The 15913-nt window shown below is 35.5% G+C and overlaps 1 pseudogene; it reads right to left on the bottom strand.

The window, feature by feature from the left end:
- Positions 1 to 13803: 13803 nt before the first annotated feature.
- LOC124848276 (ethylene-responsive transcription factor RAP2-4 pseudogene) lies at positions 13804 to 15648 on the bottom strand (annotated as a pseudogene).
- Positions 15649 to 15913: the final 265 nt, after the last annotated feature.

Below are 15913 nucleotides of genomic sequence, written 5' to 3'. Positions count from 1 at the left end.
GAAGGATGCCACAAGTTTACTGTGTATCAAGATTGCTTGAGGAACCCAAATTAGGTGAGGGATTATTCTCACTATAGAACTAGTGGAATGAAGAAGGATGATCGCCTGTGTGCTTTCATCATTTCTTAGATTTTGCTACCAAGAGGAAGCAATCATGCACAAGCAAATACTGAGGATTTGTGCCTTCTATGTGCCCTCAAAGAAAACATCCAAACTGATTGGGTTGTTGTAGTATCTGAGAACATGCTCAAGGTGACAAGGCTTAAGTCTGCCAGTTTACCATACTGTGTATTCATATCCAAAGTGTTGATTCATTTTGGTTTAGAGTGTGTAAATGAATCATGTGAATCATATGGAAAGAGCAATATGATTTATAAATCAGCAATACATCATATGGGACTTCAGCATGGTCCAGATGGATGACTCTTCAAAGATGAATATGCGGGTGAAGAAGAAGAAGTTGCAGGACCATCATCTGCACCATTCAGACCTCACTCAGAGTTTGAGAAGCACATGGTGAGACAGATGCACTCTCTAACCCTTCTTTGTCAATGAGTGTGATGATGGAAGTAAAGAGGTAGAGGATGAGTAAGAGAGTGAAGAGGAAAGTGAGGCAGACGAAACTGATGATGACATGTTGCTCAGTTATATGAAGAAAAATAAACAAAAGTGGAGGAAATAGAAATATATAAATCAGAATGAAAATAAGTTGTGTTTGTTTAATATCATTTTTGTTTAATTGTAATCATGGTTCTTTAACCATCTTTGTTTATGGTTGTACTTTTTGGTTCAATATCAATGAAATGAAATTATATCTTAGTAAGCAATCTGTGAATTGTGGATGTTGATTGAATTGATTGAATTGATTATATCACTTCTATGAATGCAAATGAACCATTCACTATTTACATCAATCTTTTGCATATTCATACTTGATTTGTTGATAGCTGACGGCTTGAGCTGAATCCGGAGACGTCGTGAAATCTGGACTTGATCGAGCTGAAGAACCGGAAAACAACGGAAGAAGCAGATCTGACCGGGAATCCTCAGATTCTGCCAAGGAGAAACAGATGAGGCAGCGGAAGAACTAGGATTGGAGGTTTGTTCGGCGGAAAACCTAGGGTTTGGTGCGGAAGCGGTTTGAGCGATGGAGAAGTGTTTTAGGTGGTGAGAAAGGATCTAATCAGTGGAGAATGGTCGTGAAGCAGAGATGAAGATGTGGTTCGGAGGGATCTATCAGACGTGAGAAGTTTGAGATTCGGAGGTGACGAATCTCCTGAGGAAAAGGATTCGGAGGCTTCGCTGATGAAATCTCGTGAGGAAATAAGGCACGCGTGGCATTAGATATGATGCAAGCCCCGAGGAAGCTTTCAATTGATGAGAGTGGCGTGAGATGGATGCTACGGAGGAGAGAGAATCTGATAATGGAAAATGAGAGAATGGATGGTGTGAATGGAAGGTGGCTAGAGGAGCTCCTTTGGGATTCTCTAGCTTTGACTTTCAATGTAGAATTGATCTGGAGTGTTCTCAACAGAATAACAATTCATTATGCTCAAAAGTATCTTACAAGAGGTGGTGACATGTCTATATATAGGACTAAAAGTCCCTCCTATCTAGCACATGCCTAGCACCTTTTACACATGTTTTAATAAAAGTAAAAGAAATCCTACACTGAACTAATTGACCTTGGGCCCCGTGTATCATCCCCTCCCCCTTGGAAAGGATTTGTCCTCAAATCTGATGATGCTTTTGAAGACTTATTTTTGTTGGCTTCACAAGGGTTCCTCCTGGGTCAAATATCCATCTGCAATAAGCATCAAACATATCTCTAATTAGTTTTCTTTGACCCAATAAGATATATAAAAGAATATGTGTAGAAGAAGGTTTCCTAATTTTGAAATTTTTAATTTTAATATAATAAAGAAACCTTTCTTCATTTGAAATTTTATTTGTATCTTGAATTATTGGTAACCATAAAGGTAACCATAACCCAAGTTGTGACTTTACATGTGTTGAAAGTGATAACATTTTTAAAGATTGAGTGGCAAATTCTTTGAAAGAAAAGTGAAATTTGGGAAATTCAAATATAAATGGAGAAAAGTGAGAGGATAGAAAACCTCCCCTTAAGATTCTAGCTTCTAGTGTAGGAGGATATGTTGCCCTTAGTTGCTCTCTTTTTTTCTTTTCTTCCATTTCTATCCTTTCAACTTCTTCCTTTTCTCTTCTTTGTGCTTCTTTTCTTTCTTTCTTTCTTCTTTTCTCTTCTTCTCTTCCTTCCTCGTCTCTTCTCTCTCTCTCCTCTTTTCTTCTCTCTTTTTCTTCCTCTTTTCTTCTCTCATTTTCTTCTTCTTCTCTTCTCTCTTGCTCTTTTCTTTTCTCTTCTTCTCTTCTTTCTTTTTCTCTTCTCTCTATTTCTTCCTCTTTTCTTCTCTCTTGCTCTCTTCTCTCTCTTTTTAATCTCTCAATTCTATATTTACTTGTCTCTTCCCATAGCCTCTTAAGTTTTTCAAAAAACTCACTTTCCCTATGAGAGAATCCACTTAAATTTTGAATGAATGACTCACCTTCTCTAATAAGTTCTCTCATAAGTTTTAAGTTTCTTTCAATTTCTCGAGGCACAAACTTTCTTCTCATACAAGCTTTCAATTCATTCCAATCATAGATGGGATATTTTCTACCTATCTTAACATGATATTGTCTATCATCCCACCACTCTCTTGCATGCTTTTTAAAACTAGAAGTGTAAAGATTAAGAATATAAGATTCATCATCTTTAGAATAGAAGGATTCATATTTACTTTTTCTCACCATGAATGAATGCATGTCATTAATTTCCTTTTCCCAAGCTAGGTATGTTAATGCACCAATATCATCACCAAAGAATGGAATATTTTCACTAGCTTTTTTATACAAATCATCTTCAATCCTATCAAATTCATAAGATGAACAAGACTTCCTTCTAGCTTTATCATGTTCTCTTTTGATTCCTTTGTAACTAAGTTGCTTATCAAAATTAAAATTCCTAGAAGACCTATATGGATAACAAGACATCTTTGTTTCTAAAAGTTTTCTAGTGTAAAAGATATACAAGATTCACACTTAGACAAGTCCCAGGTAAGAGAGGTGAGTCATGAAGACTGCTTAAGTACCAAGTCTTGCCTTGCCAGAAATGTCTTAGGTTACTACTAGTTATCTTTTAAACAAAATCACTTTTAAAATCAAAGAACACAACTCACAAACAATCACAACAATTAAACAGTAAAAGACGAGACTTTGCGGACTCTAATGTGACAAGGCTTAGAGTTTAATCCCTTTTAGCCTAAGTCACCCTAAACGTAAGACACAAAAAAAAAAAAAATTAAACACCAACAAGAAAAGTTTTGCCAAGAGTTGAAAGAGTACCAAGGACTCTTCCAAGACACTTGGACTTTGAATGGCCTTTTACAATGAATTTAAGAAAACTAACACAAAAAACCTATTACACATAGAAATGAAGAAAACAATTACAGAAGATGCAAACAGCTGTCACGGTCTGGTACTGGTTCAGCTACAGTTCACTTTTGATGTCAAGTCCTTGTGCTAAAATTCGTACATTGATGTTACTGTTTCGGCAGCTTTGACCCCCTTTTCTGGCTTCGGAATTCCACTCTATAGATCTGATTCACCAGTTCTTTTCTTGCTTCTGGATTCCACTCTATGGATCTGATTCACCACTTCTTTTCTCGCTTCTGGACAACGTTGGAGTCTCCTAGCTCTTGGTTTCAACTCTGCAATCACAAATATACAAAGCTGGATCAGAGAGCTGTTATCGAACATATTGGAAGAGGGAAGTTACACTTAAATGAGCCTTCCCTTTCTCGGTTTGTACACTTGATGCAGAGAAAGGTTCCTACTGCCACTTCTTCATCTTGTACGAAATCTTCCAGAGGCCAAATATTCCTTTCAATTCTCGGCCTAATTCAAGAAACTATCTTGTCCACTCCTTTTCTTTTAGCTGCACAAGCTTTCCAAACTTTCCACTAAGATTATGCTGCTGTTCAATTAACCTCCTGCACAAACTGAATTCCAACCCAATCAACAATTAAACAATTTTAATCCTAACGATTGCAGGCCATACTAAACAATTTAAGCATATCAAAAACAGTTTGAGATAAAAGAAACTCCCTTTAGTTCAGATGGTTGCTACTGTCTTCATTGAAACAGCTCACAATGTACAATCTGCCACAGTACACTCAATATTGCTTTTCCCAAACTACACAGAAAATTCACACTAAATCAGCAGTTCATGCAATCCATAATGAACAATTTTAAACCAAAACAATGTAAACAATCAGAAGCAATTAAAGTAAATAACTCCCTTCAGTTCAACCCTCCCACAAGAAGGGTTTCTGCCTCTGGTTTCCTCAGTGATATTCTGCTCACGTAAGGATTCATTCACATCAGCTCTGCACACATAAATCCAATAAAATCCAGCAACAGAATCCAGCAAGTGCAAATGAACAGTGACTTAAATTCAGATTGGATGTAATTCAATGCAGAAACTAACCACCTAATTAATTCAATCACCAAGTCAGAACTGAAAGTTATGTGCTTTAATCACTTTTTAAAACTGGAGGATGCATTGGCAATTAAAACAGTTTGATGCACTATTGATTATGACAAGAGCAGCCTTTTCAGAAAAATTAATGAATTACAGTGGACATAAACACTTAACCAAACTAGTCACGAACAATGTTCTAAAGATCAGTGGACCATGCTAATCAAATAAATGAACAAAGAGTAATGTGAGGCAAATCAGAAATTGGCAGTTTTTAAAACAGTGTTGTTGCACCAGAAATGCTCATAAAACACTCAGCACATTATTTGCAAATCCTATACATCTACCAAGTTCCCATAGGTCTTTATCAAATCAGAATCAACATTCAACATGCCCAATTAAACCATAAAATCAACAATTCACTTTCAAAACAGTGAGTATATCAATTAATTCAGCAGGCAATGTTTGACAATAAAGTGAGTGCAATGACAGTTTAAACATTCACAAGCACAATTAGCATCACTAGCAAATCAGCAATCACATTCAAGCATTTAATATCTCACTGACTTCATCAAACAGTTTATGAACTAAATTGATTTCAATAACTTCTTAAACAGACACAACTCTCCACTATGATCATCTCATTTTCGTTTCCTGCACAATGAACAATCAACAATTGGTTAAATGAAATTGAACTCTCTTGCAAATGCCAAGGAATTTTAGGCTAAATTAGCCTTACTAAGCTCACAGCACTGAGGTTTCTCTTTAAAAATTTAAAACACTCAAATGAAAGGTTGAAAAGAGAATTTTCAGTTTAGGCCAGAGAATCCTGTGGATCACCACCACCTAATATGCTACCATTCACACTTACCTTCTTTCAAATCCCAAAAACCAGGATGGAATCAGATTTCTCAATCAGGAAAATGGCTAGGCTAAACAAGGTAAAGTGAAGGACAAAACAACTCATAAGGTAATGGAAATGACAGCAGATTAAACTCTTCTCAAGGAAACTCTAGACCAGATGAAATAAACAATGAAAAGCTTCAATTAAAGATGGCAGAATAGATTGCACATGCATTGCAGACAAAACTAGATAACCAACAAAGACAAACAAGAAACAAAGCTTTTGATCAAAGTGAGCACTCAAACTGAACCTATGATTGGCACTAGAACAGATTTTAAAAGCAAGAAGAACAAACAAGCAAGTTAGAGCAGAAACAATTAAGTGACTCCAGTACTGAATTTTACAAATGCGTTTGATACAATGCCCCAACAAAATTAGTTCATAATTGATAATGTTTTCAGTTTCTGATTTTGGAGCTTCACTTATTTGGATTGTACAAGGTCTGAATGCTTTTTAAACTTGTATAGATATTCTTTTTCACCTGTTTTGATTTCATTCAACAGACCCTAGCTCTTACTACAATCCAACTGAATCATAAACTCACAAATCAAAATTTCAGTACTGCACTATACTTGCTTTATAAAAAATTTGACTTAAAATGGTGGTTTCAAAGGTGAAAAACGCACAAGGCTGATATAACTCGAATTAACTATCTCAACATGTTTAAAACTTCAAAACCAACTTGTTTTGCATTGAAATTGGATGCAGAACATAGTAATTCGAAAATTGAACTTGCAATAGCCAATTATGCAATCAAACAGGTCAACCACACCACCAGTTTTAAGTTTCATTGAGTCAATGGACAAATTATTGATGACTTTAAAACAGCAATGGGAATCTTGAACATGACACGAGGAAGTTAATGTAAGATTTCCAGCAAGATCTATATGCCAGAACAGATTTTAAAACAAAAATTAGACTCAAACAAGACAATGCAGTTCGGCCTACTGCTTGCAAGTAATCTCTGCTGTGATTTTCACACTAACAACCAAGCTAATGCTGAGCATATCACGGCTTTTCTGGTTGGCACTTTGTTACTAATCATCTCAGCATTCCAGCTCAATTTTAAAAATGCAGAATAGCTTCAATGTTCAGATTCAACAGCTTATTAAAACCAGAAGTTCACAACAGAAAATTCAAATCAGATCTGCTGCTCATTTCATGCATCCGAGCTCTCAGTATTGAATGTCATAGCTCATACGGTATGCACATTGAACATACAACCAGATCACCACAAACACAACTCAATTAAGAAGTACAACTTGAAGTTATGAACAAGAAAAAATCAACTAACATGACAACTATGACAAAACAGAATTGATGCTCAAATAAAATGACTCAAACAAAATTTTGGACCGATTAAGATGATGAAAGACACAACCAAAACAAGGTTATCATACAAGAAATGACTCAAGCAGAAACCTAATGAACAGATCAAGACCAAAAACACATGAATCAACACAAGACAGAGAAGGAATCATAATGAACAACACGAATATTGAAGAGATTCAACACGAATAATTTGAAAAAAACCAAACGCACAGATTGAATCTCAAGAACAGAGAACAGATCGAGACAGAAAAATTTGAGAATCAACGAAGAGTAACTCAGATAAGAGAGAAACGAGATACTTAGCTCAAGCGGACGCGCCTAACCTAGGCTCTGAATACCACTTGATAGCTGACGGCTTGAGCTGAATCCGGAGACGTCGTGAAATCTGGACTTGATCGAGCTGAAGAACCGGAAAACAACGGAAGAAGCAGATCTGACCGGGAATCCTCAGATTCTGCCAAGGAGAAACAGATGAGGCAGCGGAAGAACTAGGATTGGAGGTTTGTTCGGCGGAAAACCTAGGGTTTGGTGCGGAAGCGGTTTGAGCGATGGAGAAGTGTTTTAGGTGGTGAGAAAGGATCTAATCAGTGGAGAATGGTCGTGAAGCAGAGATGAAGATGTGGTTCGGAGGGATCTATCAGACGTGAGAAGTTTGAGATTCGGAGGTGACGAATCTCCTGAGGAAAAGGATTCGGAGGCTTCGCTGATGAAATCTCGTGAGGAAATAAGGCACGCGTGGCATTAGATATGATGCAAGCCCCGAGGAAGCTTTCAATTGATGAGAGTGGCGTGAGATGGATGCTACGGAGGAGAGAGAATCTGATAATGGAAAATGAGAGAATGGATGGTGTGAATGGAAGGTGGCTAGAGGAGCTCCTTTGGGATTCTCTAGCTTTGACTTTCAATGTAGAATTGATCTGGAGTGTTCTCAACAGAATAACAATTCATTATGCTCAAAAGTATCTTACAAGAGGTGGTGACATGTCTATATATAGGACTAAAAGTCCCTCCTATCTAGCACATGCCTAGCACCTTTTACACATGTTTTAATAAAAGTAAAAGAAATCCTACACTGAACTAATTGACCTTGGGCCCCGTGTATCATTTGTGATATTGCCATGTTTCACAATTACACTGCATATGGACTAATGCTCAAACTAGTTGAGATGAAAAGTTTATGCAAGTCTAATGTTGGTCAAAGATTTGAAATAGAACTTTCAGTACACTACTAAACTTCGATTAAGGAAGAAGTATAATTGATTACTTTTCACCAATCTGGTTTGAACTTTCTTAATTGCTAAATCATTTACTTTGAACCATTTCTTTTGATCTTATATGTGTTCATTCATTATAAATCTCTTTGCTTAACATCTGTTGTGAATCTATTTGAGTTTATGAATGGTAACACTCAATTATATTAGCTCCAAGTTGTATCTGCCATGCTTTGATATCTGTCATAGTTTTTTTGATACATTGCTTGGAACTGCTTGAATGATACATGCTCTGATATATCTCTATCATGTTATTCTGATATTGAAATAATGAAATACTGCATATTGATAGGGGGAGCTTGATATTCTAATACATATTTGTGCACATGTAAAAGGGGAAGAAATTGAAATCATGTTAATTACATATTTGTTGACAAGAGGAGCATCTTGGGAATAATATTTGTTGAAGTATCTCTGCTTGTATCATTGTCTCTGTGTTTCAATTATACATTGTGCAATAAATCCATTTTTGCATATTCATAAAGGGGGAGAGATAATTGAATTTGGATAAGATAGTTAAATTTGTATGACATATGTGTTTGTAATGCTCTGTTTGAAATTGTTTTAAACAATTTTTGACTGTGAATTGTTCATCATGATTGTTTTATTGATCATGGTTGTGCATCATCATAAAAGGGGGAGATTGTTGATAGGCGGAGCAATATGAGTGTTGAACCCAATCCTTGATGTGTTTGTTTTTTATGATGACAACACAGTGATAGTAACAACATATGGATGTTGTCATGACAAAACAAAAATGTGTTTTTTTGTGATTGATACATATGTGGATATGTTCATGCTTATTGTTGATTAATGCATATGTTGACATACTATTGGTTCTGGATACTACTGATCATGATGTGTTTATATCTTTGTATGCATATTGTATGTTTTTGTGTGATGAAAACCACAAGCCCAAAAGCAAATCTGCATGACATAATCGATTATAGTATTGTTGTAATCAATTCAGTTCATCAGACAGCTTATGTTTTGAATTGTGGCAAAACAGCAAGTTTGATTCGATTACATTAAGGGTCAAATCGATTAAAACTCATGTCTTTGCATACACCATTTTCAAATGTGTTGTGATGAGTTTTTGAAGAGAAAAAGTTTTCAAAATCTGGTTAAGTACTTAGCTTAATTGATTACACATGTTATGTAATCAATTAAGTCTGTTATCTTTTGAAAGTTGTTTTCAACTAAGTCATAACAGCTATAACGGTCATATTTTTAAATATGTCTGACTATAATTAAATGTAAATTGATTACATTAATTGTGTATTCAATTAGAGTTGTGTTAGTTGTAATTCTATTACATCTGATTTTAATGTAACCGATTACATTACTAATGTAATCGACTATTTTGTTTCTATCATGATGAAAACTATAAATTGACACATTACTTGCAATTCTAAAACTAATGCCCATTTGTACATTTTCATATATGATATATTTGATATGAGAAAGTTTTACAGATTGCTTAAACGCTCCAAGAATCAAGACTTGAAGAATTTGAAGAAACTTAAAGGATTCTTGAGAGGAACTTTGTGGATGTGACTGGCTGATTTAATCCGCACTATTGAGGTGCATCTGCTTTGATCAGAAAAGTATTCTACAATCATTGATTGTGTTGTTTCCCTGTTCATGCGTGACAGGAAGAAGTGATGAGCTCTTGGACTTTGAGAGGTGTTTCTTAAAGGGGTTCTGCAACAAGAACGTGTGATTCTGTGTGTGCAGGTGTTTTCTTTCTATATTTGATTGTTGGGTGGGAAAGGTGTTTACATTTGAGGGAGCTCTGTAAAACCTTTGGTGTAAAACTCAAATTTCTATAGTGAAAGATCCTTCAATCTAAGGTTGATTGAAAGGGAAACTGGATGTAGGCATTGAGAACGAATTTGTATAAATCAGTTGTTTGTATCTCTTTCATTATCTCTTTACATTTCATTGCATACGTGTTTTACTTATATTGCAAGAATGTTTAAAGATCATTCTATCTTTGCAAAAAGATTTGAAAAGCGTTCGATTTTATAAATCACCAATTCACCTCCTCTTGGTGTTGAGAAACAAGTCTCTTTATTTGTAACACTAAGTACAATGAGTTAATAATCAATCGTATTTATCCAATTTTATACAATAAAGAAAAATAAGAGAAGAGAAAGAGCCGTGAGATGAAAGAAAATAGTTAGATGAAATAAAAGGAAAAGAAATAAAATTATAATAGAAACGGGTCTATCAAATATGATGTAAAACTCCTGGTACATAAATAAGTTCACTAACTCTACATTTATATTTCATAATGGACCGTAACTTTGAAAGAAAATTATTTTGTTAGCCAATTGTTGGATAAAAGTCTTAAATATTTTATAAGAACTTAAAATTATACAAGCATATTTTGTGAAATATGAATAAATTTCACAAAACACATTAGCAATACAAATATTTTTTTGCACTCACTTAATATTATATTGTTATTTGCTTACGGTGCACTAGTGCAAAAACAGCGTATAACGTCACACGTCCAACCACTGAATAGCCAACGTTAAAAATAAATGGTGGCATTTTTGTAAATAAATGCAATTATAGAACGTTGAAACCTCATTCAATCGACGTTATATGATGGTAATTATTTAAACCAGTGCATCATTCTCTTTCTTCTTTCTTTTAAACCACCAATAGTACGTCGAATCCTGTAGGGGTTCGACGTAATATTTGTCAGTCAAAAGCTAAGGAGTCACCCTTTTTAATTCTTTTTTCTTTTTTCTTTTAAACAACAAATAATACGTTGAATTCTGTAAAGGCTTCGACGTATTATTTGTTAGCTAGAAGCCAAAAAGTACCCCTTTTTAATTATTTTTTTATTTTTTTTTTTTAACCCCTTTTTAATTATTTTTTTATTTTTTCTTTTAAACCACATATAATATGTCGAATTTTGTAGGAGCTTCGACGTATTATTTGTCAGCCAAAAGTTTCCCCTTTTTAATTTGAGCGGGAGGTTGAAAATTCATTCACTTTATCTTAGCGCGCGAGACCCTCTTCTCTTTCAAACTTTTCTGGAACGAAGTTTGACGACCATCACATGTAATCTTTTTTTCATTTGATACAAATGCATGTTAATTAATATTTTATGTATAATTTTCGTTTGTTTTGACCGATTATTTTCGTGTTCTTGTCCTTCATAGGCGCATTCTGCTTTCACTCTCACTAGTGGAAACACTTTATTCCGACGAACCCACCTTTTGAAGGTTAGTTTTCGTTTTTGTTTTCGTTTTGAAGAACTTATTATTTGAACTTTGTTGTTGTTTTTTATTGAACTTGTTTGTTGTTGTTATTTGGTTGAACTTGTTTGTTGTTGTTATTTGGTTGAACTTGTTTGTTGTTGTTGTTGTTGTTTGATTGAACTTGTTTGTTGTTTGTTATTGTTGTTTGCTTTTGGTACTATACTACAGGTTCATAGTTCATGCTTTATAAAATACCAAAAATTGAAATTTGTTGTTTTTCTGCTTTTCAGGTCTCCTAGAGTTGTAAAAAAAGATTACAATTAATTAAAAAAAACAAAAAAAATTGCTTAACGTCGAATATTAACAAAATTCGATGTCAATTTGATTAACGTCAATTTTTTTAAATTTAACGTCAATTTAACGTCTCCCGATATGACGTCGACCTCGAATTCGACGTGAAAAAGCAAAAAACAATAACGTTATACGATATTTTTGTACTAGTGGTGAGATCGTTGGTTTTAAAATAATTCCTTTTAAGAAATTTAATTTTTGACATATATGTTGTTATTATTGTAAGGAACTTGTTATTGAGCTATATATAGATGTGCAATTAGTTTTATCTCGTGCCAAATTTCTCTCGTCTATAGAAATGCTTGCACCTCCTTTCTAACTTTTGAGAATTTTAAATTCTCAAGGAACTTTAATTTTTCAATAACTTCCAAAATCACACTCAGTTCTTTTCTCAAATGATGAATTATTTTACCTAACTTTGCTTCAATCTCATTTGGTATTAGTTGTTGTCCCTACTCAAGTTGATAGTCTTGTCATCATCAATATTATCCTCAATTAAAAATTGATGGTTAAGGACTGTTCCAAGTTTTTCCAGCTAGTTCAAGTAGAAATTTTCTTTTCAGAGTGTAACTTTTTTGTTTAAGACCGTATTAGTTAGATTAGTACAGACAGCCATCAAGCTAATTATCTCATAATCAATATTAATATAAAATTTATTCAACATTAATCATTAAAAATTATAAAACTTATATACATAACATTGTAATTAACATCAAGTAAAAGATGTTAAAATATAGTATCTATCTTAGTCTAAAAGAGAAGAATTCAAATCGAATTACCACACCAAGGAATGGTATAAAAATAGTTCAAACATAGTCAAGAAAATAAATGTTAGTATCACATTCTTAAACAATGAAATCCTAAGTATCAAACAATAACAAAGATATGAAATAGCGCATTTCAATGACTACATGTGCCAGGGTCTTAGTTTGTGTAGGGAGGATTTAGAAAGTTGAGTATTTAAAGATGTTAGATCAAGGTTGTTTTAGAACAATGATACTGATTAACTAAGTTTTAGTCTATGATTTCTCTCTATTATCTTTATATTGTTTGTTTTGGTTTGCATCTTAATACAACCTATGAGTAAGCTCTTTTACAATGTTGCTTTCAAAATAAAAAAATACAAAAAATAAATAAATATAAAATAAATAAAAAAACAAACTCCTTTTTAAGGTTTAAACATAAGAGAATAATTTAACTGAAAAGACTACCTCGTTAACCTAAGTACCAGATTCAGAGATGCAGATATCCTACTGACACTCCTATAGTAGCTTAGTATTATAATGTTGGTGGAACAATAGGAATTTTTTAAAAAGAAAAAAAGTAGAAATTTTTAGCACACTTTTACTTCGGTTGTGTTGTGGGGGAAATGTGATGGTGGTTCATGTGAAAGACGTCTTGTTTTGTATCGATTTGTGAAGATAAGGACAAAGTTTTTGATAACAGAGAGGTTGTGTCTTCCGTTCCCAACCAAGGTTCACTGAATGGAATAACTGGAAAAAGGTGAGTTTTTATGCTACGTCAACAGATTCCATGCTCTGCTTTGGGTTTAGTTCAATTTCCCCCTTCCAACACAATTTCAAAACGTAGAATTATTGAAAAGCAAAAGATTTCTTCACATTCTGTGATTTACTTGGTGAAAAAATTTATTACTCTTGCGAAAATGGAAAGCATCACTGCTACCAAACCAAGCTAAATTAGAATTTCAACTTCAAAGGCTTCTGATTTTGAACCTAAAATCTGCGTTGAACAATTCCGACACATTCATATGGTTCGTGTTTTGCACCTTTAACAACACAAATCAAAAGGGACATTATTCACATGCGTAGTACCAGCGTGAGTTAGTGTCTCATTTGAAAATAATTATTATTGATTATAAATTGGATTTTGGGAAATGCTATTATTGGCATGTGCTTATATACACTCTAATTATATAAAATACATTTTCATATTCTTCCCATGAAAATTGCGAACAAATATCTTCGTAATCGAAGAGCTTGAAAATAATATTGGATGGAATTGTAAATTCAAAGCATAAATTAAACACAGCTACAACTTCTGTATCGTGATGCTATTAGCTGGTAATATTGAATCGTGATGCTCACTTCTGTATCGGTTCTTTTTTCTATTATCCATCATATATCACTGGATTGATTGAAACTATGAACAAGGTAGTGTAGTTATTAAAAATAAACTAAACAACACATGTATTAATATAAATTGAGATGCAAATAGAATTGAATTACATAGTAGGACGAACACCAAAACATGGACAAAAACCTAAGTCATTCTCCCTGGCAAGCAAGAAAAAAACTAGCTGGCCAAGGCAGAGAGATTTACAACATATTGACTTCACAGTCAATGTTCCAACGATAAACCAAAATAAAAAATAAAAATAAAATAAACCAAATTATCCAAATCCTAGATATGCAACACTGCAATCTTCAAAAATTCAAATTGCAGCGTAGCCCCTACCACCTACCACTAAACTAAATTATTATTATCATCATTACCCACAAAACATTTAAAAAACATGTGTTCAGAGAGAATCCCAATCGATCTCATAAGAAGGAAATTTCTGCAAGTTAAAATACGCAGAAGCATCTTCCCATTGCGGCTCGCTGACATCAAAGGTGAGATCTGATAGCGGAGAAGAATCCACAGAACCATCACTTTCAGGAGACAGAACAGGTTCGGCTTCGGGTTCAAGTTCGGGCTCGGCCTTGCAAACAAGGTTCGGGTTGGGATCCTTGGTCGGATTCCGAGCTGCTTTTGACTTCTTGGATGATGCCCTGGCACCCTTCTCCGTCTTCCCCTGCTTCGGCATTTCGGCCAGGCTCTGACAAATGGCGTCGAGCTTAGCGTCCACCGCGGACTGCAGAGGCTTGTACTCGCCGAGGCAAGAGCCCTTCAGGTTCGGGAAGTTGAGCCTGGCGAAGTCGCCTCGGAGTCTGTACGCGGCTTTGTCGTACGCCAAAGCGGCTTCCTCGGCAGTGTCGAAGGTTCCGAGCCAGAGCCTGGTTCGGTTTTTGGGGAGTCTGATCTCCGCCACCCACTTTCCCCAATGCCTCTGCCTCACCCCGCGGTACAGCTTGGTGGGCTTCGGAGGTCCACCCACTTGCTTCATTGCCACGGGCTTCGGACCCAGGAAGTTGAGGGAGAGGGAGGTCTGGCTCTGAGCCTGCATCTGCGCCTGGATCTGAGAAACCTGAAACGGGCTAAGGTGGTTGAGCCCGATAACAGAACCGGGTTGCTGTTCAAAGCCTATTAGGGTCTGGGTTTGGAATAGGTAGGAGGAGGAAGGATCTGAGTAGAAATTAGGGTGTGGAGGGAGTGAGAGAGGGGAAGGAGAGTAGGAATATGAAGTAGAAGTCGATGTTGAAGGTAAAGCTGAATCTGAAGATAAAGAGGGAGTTGAGGAAGGACTTTTCATAAAAGGTTCTAGAACTTCCATCAGCTCACCTCTGAATGGATCCGACTGAACTTGTGGTTGTCCGTTGTACAAATCCATCGTAGCTGCCATACAAAATTACCAACTACACACAAATCTTGGATAAAATTTTCTTTCCAGTACTCCAAATTTTGAAAATTCAAAAAGCTTGGAAGAGGTTTATAATAGACAACCCCTATAATCCGAAGAAAATTCAGAAGAGAAAAGAAAGAAAAAAAACAGAGCTTTGAGGGATCAAAAACAACCCTCGTGGCTGAGAAAAGAAAAGAATGATTCTGAAGTAAAAAACTGAAAGAAAAAACCTGGATCTCGATTCTGAAAACACCTGGCTTTGGAGAAATCCTTTGAAGTTTGTTCTGTGAGAGAATAGAGGCAAACCCAAAAAATCACGCGCTGAAAGACAGATGATTAACAGAAAGGGATTCAGAGAAGCGGGGCGTTACAGAGGGGGGAGGGAGAGAGAGTAGAGAGAGAGAGGATCAGAGAAGTGAGAGTCGCAGAAATTTTGAAGGAGAAAAGGGAAGTGAGGAAGAAAATGTTTGTTTGGTGAGAATCTCTCGGTCACTCTTGGATTTGTGGTTGAAAGTGGGTGTGCTTATATAGGAGGAGTCCAAGTTGAATATGAGTGTTGAGTGGTAAATTAATTGAAAAGTGTAATGGCAGTGAGAAGGGGTAGTTTGGGGTGAATTTTGGCAGCAAGCAAGACAGCTAAGTCATGATTAGCCTGAGAGCCAATGAATGAAAGACACGCGCCGGTTGTTGTCTGCAGAAGACACGTGGCCACGCCATCCTTCAGGTGTGGCTGTCTTTAACGTTCCTCCGAAGCCAGTTTGACTCTGTCTTTGCGCG

This window comes from Vigna umbellata, chromosome 1 (genome assembly GCF_029865625.1).
Source record: "Vigna umbellata cultivar VRB3 chromosome 1, Vumbellata_1.0, whole genome shotgun sequence".
NCBI lineage: Eukaryota > Viridiplantae > Streptophyta > Magnoliopsida > Fabales > Fabaceae > Vigna > Vigna umbellata.
This window is presented reverse-complemented; position numbering and strand designations above follow the sequence as displayed.